Below are 9,103 nucleotides of genomic sequence, written 5' to 3' on the forward strand. Positions count from 1 at the left end.
TCAATGGCGTTCTTTATGTCAAATCACCAACTATTGCAGACGAAGAGCTCAAGTTGCCGCGAGAAACACGACTGACCCTTGCGCAGCTTGGTTCTGGATATTTTAGCAGGTTAAACTCCTACTTGTCCAAAATAGACCCCGACATATCCAACACACGTCTTGGGCACAATAAGTCTCCGCATGACACTGGCCACCTCTTTGCATGCCCCGCTAACCCCAATCATCTGGCACCTTTTCCCCTTTGGTCCGAACCCGTCGAAACAGCACGTTTCCTGGGCCTGCCGTTAGACGACGTCGGCGACAACTTAGATAATCCTTACCACCGTAACAGGGTCTAGATATTCCGTTAAAGCAACATCACCAACATCAAAAGTCAACTATAAGTACCGTAGTCTAAATATTCGGTACCTAAGTGCTTGAATAGTTTTTATTAGATTTCAACAATTTTTGATCATAAGGTGGCACACACTACAAACATTTTTCGTGCAAAATTGTATTCCGTTATACTAAATATTTTTTGATTTGTGTACCGGAAACTGAACGATTCAAGTGAAATTTAAAATTGTGCTATATGGGAAGTAGGCGTGGTTGTTTTCCGATTTCGTCCATGTTTCAATGTGATATAAAAATGTAAAAAAAATACAACGTACTAAATTTTGTCGTACAAGAACAACAAAACTCGGATCAGAACCTCCTTTTTGATAACGACCATGGCAAACGAACTAGAGATTACGATTTGGGAGCACGCACCTGGAATGTCCGGTCCCTTAATTGGGAAGGCGCCGCTACCCAGCTGGTGGATGCCCTCGTTAGAGTGAAGGCTGACATCACCGCCGCCCAAGAAATGTGATAGACGGGACCAGAACTGAGACAAGTAGGTTCTTGTAACGTTTACTACAGTGGCAAAATAAAGGAGCGCAAGTTTGGTGTGGGATTCGTGATGGGAGAAGACTCCGTCACCGAATTATTAACCCCGGTGGATGAACGTCTAGCCACAATCCGCATCAACGGAAGAGAAAGCCGATATGACCAAAGATGCCTTCTATGAGCGCTTTTAGCGCACCTATGAGAGCTGCTCACGTCACGATGTCAAAATCGTGCTTGGGTGGGCAAAGAAGGTATCCTTGGCGCAACAGTCGGTAAATTCAACATCCTCTGTTATCTGCAGTACTAGATTCCAGCATAAAAAATTCATCAAGCCACCTGGCCAACCAGATCGATCATGTTGTGATAGACGAAAGACACGTCTCCAGTGTTTTAAATGTGCGTATGATGCGAGGTCCTAACATCGGCTTGGACCATTATCTTGTTGCAGCCAAGATTTGCACCTGCCTCTGTGCAGCAAAAAACGCACGCCAACAAACACAAGGAAGTTTCGACGTCGAGAAGTTGAAATCACAACATACAGCCGAACGCTATTCTACTCGACTTTCACTCCTGCTCTCTGAGAGCCCTCGTCAACATCTCGGTATAAGAGAACTGTGATGAGAAAGCTGAATGCCTACCTCGCAACGGTACGATCGACCACAACACGTGCGGGATGGGATAAATACCGAGAGTTGAAGAGGAAAGCTGGACGCTTTTGCAGACAGAAATAAGAAGAGGACGGAATTCATGAGCATGAAAAGCTTGAAAAGCTGGCCAACAGGGGTAATGCTCGAAAATTCTGCTAAAAGATGCGGCGGCTAACAGAAGGTTTCAGAGCATACTTTTATAGAACTTCCAAAGGTGATTTAGTGTCTGATGCCCAGAGCATACTAAAATTATTGAGGGAACACTTCTCCAGCCTACTGAATGGCAGTGAAATTATAACGCCAGGAGAAGGCGAACCCGATTACCGGACGAGCTATTCAAACAAGGCAGCGAAGAACTGATAAGGAGTATGCATTACCTTCTTTGTAAAATATGGTCGAACGAAAGCATGCCCAACGATTGGAATTTAAGTGGGCTCTGCCCAATCCAGAAAAAGGGAGATCCCACATTCTGCGCCTACTGCCGTGGGATAAGCCTCCTCATTATCGCGTAGGTGGGTGAGTGATGTTTTGCACTACTCTTGCTATTGCAGGCTGCATTCTCTGTTTTCTAGCGGAGGTTATTAGAGTCAACGATGTTGTTGACTATCCTGTCTTGTATCCATTGTTTAAATGGTTCGTTAGTTGGCGGTTTTCTAGAGTGTGGTGTCGCAAGTAAGGTAAACTTATTATATCGTCGTGCCCGGTTATATTTATTTGAGTGTTTTAGTAAAACAGTAGCGTTGTCATGTGTTACTGTTGCGGTGTGTTCGTTTTTATGACCAAGCCATCATCAATTTTTTGAACAGGATCTAGTTGGCCAAATGTTGCCCTGCATTGGCTACCAACTGTTAAGCGCACATCGTAGTATTTACTTTCCTTCAAAATTTTATAGTTGTCCCAGTACAATCGTCCAGGGAGTAGTTGTCTTTGCCGCAGACCGCTACAGCGTTATTTCGATTTGATAGCATTTTGTTGTTATGTGCAACAGGTAGTATAGTTTTCCTGATACAGATAAGCTTAGGTTTTGGAAACTTAACTAGGAAGTGGAACAGATTATTTTCATGAAATACTTTAAACTTAGAAACTTATAACCAATCAGTTACTGTAACATTGATGAGTGACTCGGTCTTCAAAATTGAATCTATTTCAACGTTATCAAAAATATTCTGATTTAATAACCCTAGCTGTGCCAGTGCGATTGATAAAATTATATTATCTAGATTATTGATAATGGCCATTTTTCTGGCCAAGAGAATGTCATAAGGGTGCCTTTATTTTTGTTGTATTCAAAATTTTATTTACTGTATTAGTTAACTCGTTAACTTTTTCTTGTAATTGAGAATTGATTGGTAATTGCCTATTGTCATTGTCCTTAAGTTTATCAAGTTCCATAGTAACGTTTTGAAAGCTGTCAAAGTCAGCCGTACCTGCTACTACCCTGAGGGCAGTTCCTAAAATGTTCAAGCCTCGTTAATGTCTTGTTGGTCCAGTTACTGTTCGGATGAGCTTGTCGATTCGTTCGAGGCCGGCCATAATAAATTTTGTCATGTGACTGTGTGGGTAAATTTTCAAGAGAGAGCGGGTTTCAAGCGTTAATTCGGCATAGGCCTTGAGATTTGTTGTGTGCCTGATGTAACCGTATGATTCCCATAGGACCATATCGCCTTCCGTATTCGATAAATATTCCGAGTGAGAGTAGTCCACAATTTTTCCATTGCAAAATACGTGGTTTTTCCTCAAATTCACTTCCCTGAACCCCCAATGCGGCAGTAACAGCTGCATTCACTATCTGAGTTAGGCTTGATTCGTTCATTTCACTTTATTCTTCTCTTCTTTCTGATACGTTAATATTTTCAATGTTGGAAACTAGTTCAGAGAGATATGTTATGAGTTCAATAGGACAATAACTCATGTAAAAAAAAAAATAAAAAATTTTCGTATGCATGCATACTTAGTATATGGGCTATACTGCTTGTTTCTTCTGAACAAGGCACTTTTTTAGGACGAACACGTCAGATATTTTTAGTACCACAATAAAAAATGGCATTGACATTTTAATCATTATGGCATTGCGGCTACTTTACTAGATTATGGGCGCAGGACGCAAATGCATTCATAACAAACTAAACGCGACATCCAAAATAAAAAAATTGTGGAATAGCTGCAGTGTTGATAAAAATGTCTGTTATAATTTAAGACATACCGAAATATACGAAAATAAAACAATATCTATCTAATATTTCTTAATATTTGAATTGGTATAATAGAACTGCGAACGAACATAGTGTAATGAAGCATAACTGGCTCAGTAATCTTTTTCTTCTTGATTGGCGCACCGCTCTCGCGGTTATAGCCGAGCTTATAACAGCGCGCCAGTCGTTTGTCCGTAAAGTAATAGGACTAATTTTCTTCCGCTGAGACTGTACTTCGGAGCGTATACGCACCGATTGGATTCGGTAGAGGGCGTTCCTAACTAACAAACGAGTGGATGGTCAGTTGTCTACAAGCACCTGAAGAGTCAGGACGAACATTTTCGAGCGACGTGTTTCTGTGAGTGGTGCAAGCCAAAAATGCAACGTTCGTTAGAACAGAGGTACGCGATTAAATTCTGTGTGAAACTCGCTAAATTTGCGACAGAGGTGTTTGATATGATCAAGCAGGCTTACCCCGATGTTGCTTTATTAAGAAGTAGTGTGCTTCGGTGGCAAAAGGTCTTTTTGGATGGCCGGGAAGAGGTCGGGTCCGACAAGACATGGCAACTGATTCGAAGTTGCACCACGGCAACGCCCCGGCTCACACCGCCTTTTTTGTGAACAGCTACCTAACCAAGGCCGGCATCCCAAGGCGTCCGCAGCCGCCCTACAGCCCAGATGTGGCTCTTGGACTAGTTTTTGTTTCTTTGCCTGAAAAGGCCGATGAAAGGCAAACATTTTGAGACGACAGAGGTGTTCCACGCAGTATGCACCTCATCTTTCAAGGCTACTTTTAAATGCCTTCCGTGACGCCTTCAAAGCTTGGAAATCGCACTGGAAGGGCTGTATCGAAGTAAAAGGAGCCTATATTGAGAGTTTTAAAGAACTATAACGATTGGTTCAATAAATTTTTTAAATTACCTGTATATCTCATACAGCTCATCGTCCGATCAAATGCGATATTGGCCGTGATCAATGTGCAAAGAACTCATTAGATGTTGTCATCGTCCATGCCTCTGCACCACATAGCAGGAGGGGAATAATGAGTGGCTTATAGACTTTGGTTGTTATTGATGTTATGCTTTTACAGTTTTTCAGCATGTTGGAGAAGTGTACCCTCAATAATTTTGGTATGCTCCCGGCGTCAGTCACTAAATCACATCAGTGGGTTCTACAAGAGTACGCTAAGGTCTTGATACCTTCCGTTAGTCGCCACATCTTTTCGCAGAATTTTTGATCATTACTCCTGTCGGCCAGCTTGTCAAGGTGTTCATACAGACACATTTGGGCTTCTCTCTTTTTTTGTCTGCAAATGCGTCTCGGTCCCTCCTCAACTCTCGATATGCGAGGTAGGCAGACTCTTTTTTTCTCGATACGGCATTCCTCATCGTGCCAGCTGTTCTTTCGCCTTTTCCGAAAGCCAATGGTTTCGTTGCAGCCATACGTAAGGAACTGGAAATGTCGTCCCACAGTTCCGTTATACCGAGTTTCTGATGAGTGCTTTCAGAGAGCAGGAGTGCAAGTCGAGTAGAAAATCGTTCGCATATCTGTTGTGATTGCGGCTTCTCGAAATCAAACCTTTACAAATAATAAAAAGATTGCCTTATTCATTGGTTTTACAAAGTATTTCCCTGACTTTGATTCATGCAAATTGCAAGAGTATAAAATGTTCGGTTGACCCCGAACTTAGCCCTTTCTGACTTGTTTACGAATCAATTCGTTATGATCAAAAAATTTTCTTTAACTTTATCTTAATTCAAGTGAAGGAACAATATTTTTAGAAGCAAAATGATAGGTGACCCCGCAAGGGGACATTCGTAGGTTAATCCTGCGAATTCAAAAAATCCAACAAAATATTTGACTGTTTCGTCAGGATCGGTAAAAATGTCGCGCTATTTCAACAATTTCTCATTGCCGGGCAATTACCGTTGTATTTAAAAGGATGAATATTGATATTTTTGCAGCTAAAAATTTCGTTCAGACGTATTATTATAAATCAAAAACATTTATATGAAACCTTAAAGTCTTTTCGTATAGCCAAATCAATTTAGTATATTAAGAATAGGCTACTCGATTAAAGATAAGCCGGTAATTGATCAAATAACTGCGATTTAATTAACACATGGTACATTGTAAAGAAAAATTTGAAAAATATTACTTTAATTAAACATTAAATTGGCACTAATTACAACCTAACATATTATTTCAGTACACATATAATTTTTGTAATACAAAGATGCGAAGTTTTAATTATTACTTTGAACAAGGGGTTTTTGCCTGGTGTCGAGACTGCGTTGCCGGTATAAATCATTTTTAAATTATCTTGTTTATTTCTAACAAAATACGGAACTTTTAAAATTATTTCGCTACTCCATTTTTCAGTTTGTACAATTTGGTAACAAAAGTTTTGCTTCACAGGAGCCTCAACCTCATTTTACTACATTTTAGGGTTGAGGGTTGAGCTTCATTTTAGTAAAATCGCCACACCTAATTCGTATTTCCAGTGCGCGTCATATTGAAGTTTACGTAAATTATCCCGTTATTCGTGCGTTTATCACAAATGCAACGAGAAATCCGTTTGAAGTGCCAAATCTGTATGAAGTGTATGTCAAAAAATGTTAAAAGAGACATGTTTCACTTGGTATTGTACATCTTTCTCGAACCTTTCTGAATTTACTTGCGCTTATCAGTGTGTTGCAGCGCTTATCAGTGTGTTGCAGCTTAGTTAAATAACATTCTCTGTCTAAATTTAACATTCACTGTTATAAGTAAGTAATAATCTTTTTTTTTTTAATTTACGCTAATAAGTCAGTTAAAAATGAACATTTTCTGAATTTCTCATTGGATTCCCTTCAAAGTGGTTCAGAGCATTTGTCATTTCATGCAACGGTTTAGTCATCTATAGCGAAACCAACAAAAACCCAACATAGCTTTATAAATAAGAAGATATTTAACGCTATATCTATCACGACTTAGTTTTTGGTGATATGTACAACCGTTAGGTGAACAAAACTATTATACTCTGTAGCAACAGGTTGCAAGAGTATAAAAATAAACTCACCAATAATAAAAGAAGTATTGGGAAATCGTCAAACCACACAATCTAAAAATTAACTTACCAAAATAAAACGAACGACATCAAAGGTTATTTCCACTTCGATGTTTTTTTTTTTACCAATAATACTTGAGAATTAATGTGCGTTAAAAATGTAATTGTAACAGAATTAAGTGTTACAACACGCAAAGTCCAAACAAAATTAAAAGTGCCGTTAAAACAATTAAAATAATCATTTACATATACAAGAAGCTTTCCAAAGTAAACAGGACTACGTCTAAAAAACGCATTCTTTTCATGGGCAAATGCATTTTTCCAAAAAGAAAGAAGTCGCACAGTGCCATATCAGGTGAATACGGGAGTGGTTAATGCTTAAAATGTGATTTTTGGTGAAATAATCGGTCACAAGCGTCGATCGAATGATGGATTCTGAGCAATATTTGGTCGTCAGTCACGGAACAAACCGTGCACATACCTTTCGTATGCCGAAATGTTCGGTCAAAATGCTATAAATCGATGTTTTGGAGATGTTTAATTCCATTTCCATGATTTTCAATGATGATTTCTGCTGATTTTTGATAAATTCACGCACAATTTCGTTCGAATTTCCGGTGATCACGAATTTTGATTGTTCCACATGTTGATCGTCATTTATGTCCTCACGACCACTTTGAAAACGTTCAAACCACTCGTGCACATTGCAACGGGATAGGAAATCACCGCCATAAACTTCAATCTTTCAAACTTTCATCAATTGAAATGTTTCGGTAAAAGTTTTACTAATTTTAAAACAAAATTTAATGTTGGCTCTTAGTTCGAAGCTCATTTCCGCACCGATAACACAAACTTACTGACATTTAAAACGCAATAACTTCACTTCCAATCAATGAAATGTCATGAAATTCTCAACGGACAATCGGTAAAAATAGCAGTATCTAACGCACCAATAGATGGCGTCACCAGGGGGCGCTGGGTTCAAAAAGTCCTGTTTGCTTTGGAAAGCTCCTTGTTAATAGGATCCTTTTGAACCGAGTATGATTCGGTCAAATTAAATTGTATTAAATTTTTTGTCCCCCTACCGCTCTGAAAACGAACGGCACATCCATCGTTGAGCAAAGCATTCATAAGCTCCCGACATCTGTGCCGCGAGAAAAGCACTAGCACATTGCGCCGCAACGATGGTTGTGTACGTTGTACGTTTTAAGAGAGGTAGGAAGACAAAAAATTCAATATTTTTGGAATGATATGAATGAACAAAAATGTTTTTGCAGACCATTAAAGGTGAATACTTAAAAAATTTCAATTGTTTAACAAAAAATTATGTAAAATATTATTATTTAAACAAGTCGATAGTGAGAAAATATTTATAATGTAGCACAAACATTTTTCTTTGACTTCACAAAATTTCATCGATTTATCTCTAGTAGTTTATGAGAAAATAATTTTACAATTTTATAGTGCACTAAATTTCAACCTTCAATTACTTTAATAGAAAATAGAATTTTGATGAAATATTTATATCACGGGGTAGCGTCTTATCCCCTTCCTAATGAACTGCTAATTTTCAAAATCGGTGATTTAGCGAAATTTTCATGGACCACTTGACGTGATTTGACCCTTTATATTAAAAGATTTGGCCATCCTTGTTTGCTCATCAGTGGTTGACTAATTTGTGGTGTTGTTGTAAAATTTTTTAAGTATAATCTAATCACTTTAATATACATATATACATTCGGCGAAAAAAAACCCACGCACTCTATAGAGTGCTTTTATATAGCGCAAAACTTGGACTCATATTATTCTAAGATGTTTCATTAGTGTATGTACAGTGAACAGACGTGTATTTATTCTGTTCTGAAAATATCAATAGGCATAAAAATTCTTAGTGAGTCAAATGAATCATCCGTCAAAATCAAAGAAGTGTTAAAAGAAAACTCATGCCAATTCTTTACACATGACCTTAAAAATGAAAAGTCATTTACTGCTGTTCTTCATGGCCTCGAAAATAAAACGCCAGGCGAAGTGAAAAACGAACTAATCTCCATTGGATTAAAGTGCAAAGAGGTCAAAATGGTTACTAAATCATTTGAACACTATAAAGACACTATTTATATAGTACATTTTGAGCGCAGTTCGGTAAAAATTGCATGATTTGAAAACTCAGAAATAAAATCACTATTTCGCGTTATTGCTAAGATGGGACTACACACGCAAGATAAAAAACAAAATAATTCAGTGTCGCAACTGCCAAATGTACGGGCACGGCGAACGTGGATGCTTTGTGAAACCAAATTGCGCGAACTGCGCTGGAAAACACAAAACTTCGGACTGCACCTCTACGG

The sequence above is a fragment of the Bactrocera tryoni genome, unplaced genomic scaffold (genome assembly GCF_016617805.1).
Source record: "Bactrocera tryoni isolate S06 unplaced genomic scaffold, CSIRO_BtryS06_freeze2 scaffold_87, whole genome shotgun sequence".
NCBI classification, from domain to species: Eukaryota; Metazoa; Arthropoda; class Insecta; order Diptera; family Tephritidae; genus Bactrocera; species Bactrocera tryoni.